The sequence below is a fragment of the Penaeus monodon genome, chromosome 22 (genome assembly GCF_015228065.2).
Source record: "Penaeus monodon isolate SGIC_2016 chromosome 22, NSTDA_Pmon_1, whole genome shotgun sequence".
NCBI classification, from domain to species: Eukaryota; Metazoa; Arthropoda; class Malacostraca; order Decapoda; family Penaeidae; genus Penaeus; species Penaeus monodon.
The window spans coordinates 32,041,361-32,041,919 of record NC_051407.1 but is presented as its reverse complement, the minus strand read 5'-3'; the positions used below and the strand labels follow the sequence as shown (position 1 = coordinate 32,041,919).

The window sequence follows — 559 nt, the reverse complement described above, 5'->3', positions numbered from 1 at the left end:
ACACAAGGCACCCACATATTTTCCCTGACGCCCCCCCATCGCGAGCGAGGCCTTGCGATTCAGATCCTAATCACCCCTCGCATGGCCTAATATTTACAAAGATAACAATTTGATATTGTGCCGCGGGTCTGGGAAGTATTGGCAAATATGAGGTCAGATTAAAAGCGGAATGGCATTGTTGTATCTTCCTTGGGAAAGCGTGTAGGAGAAAATTGGATGAATGGGATTTGTTTGATCGAGAGAGGCATTGTACACACACCTAAGTGCTATTTAATTGAATTGGAAAAAAAAAATCCGCAGATTTAAAGAAAAATCTCTACGTAGACATCTTTCTTCATATCATCATTTGTTTCTATTATTCTTTATCATTATTACTATTTAGTCTTCGCTTCCTCTTTGTAGTCTGTTTTAGTTCATTTTACAAGGTCTCCTTTGTTTTGCTTTGCTCGTCTGTTTTCTTACAATGATTAGTTTCTTTTGTTTATGTTTGTCCTTTCTTACATGTCCGTCTCATGTAATTAATTCGTTTTATCTTAATTAGGTTCTTGTACAAAGGAAA

General features: G+C 37.0%; 1 protein-coding gene across 1 annotated transcript in view; it reads left to right on the top strand.

Moving 5' to 3' along the window:
* LOC119587087 overlaps positions 1-559 on the top strand; it is a gene marked incomplete at its 5' end in the record, with an annotated part of 52,255 nt that overhangs the window by 39,354 nt on the left and 12,342 nt on the right.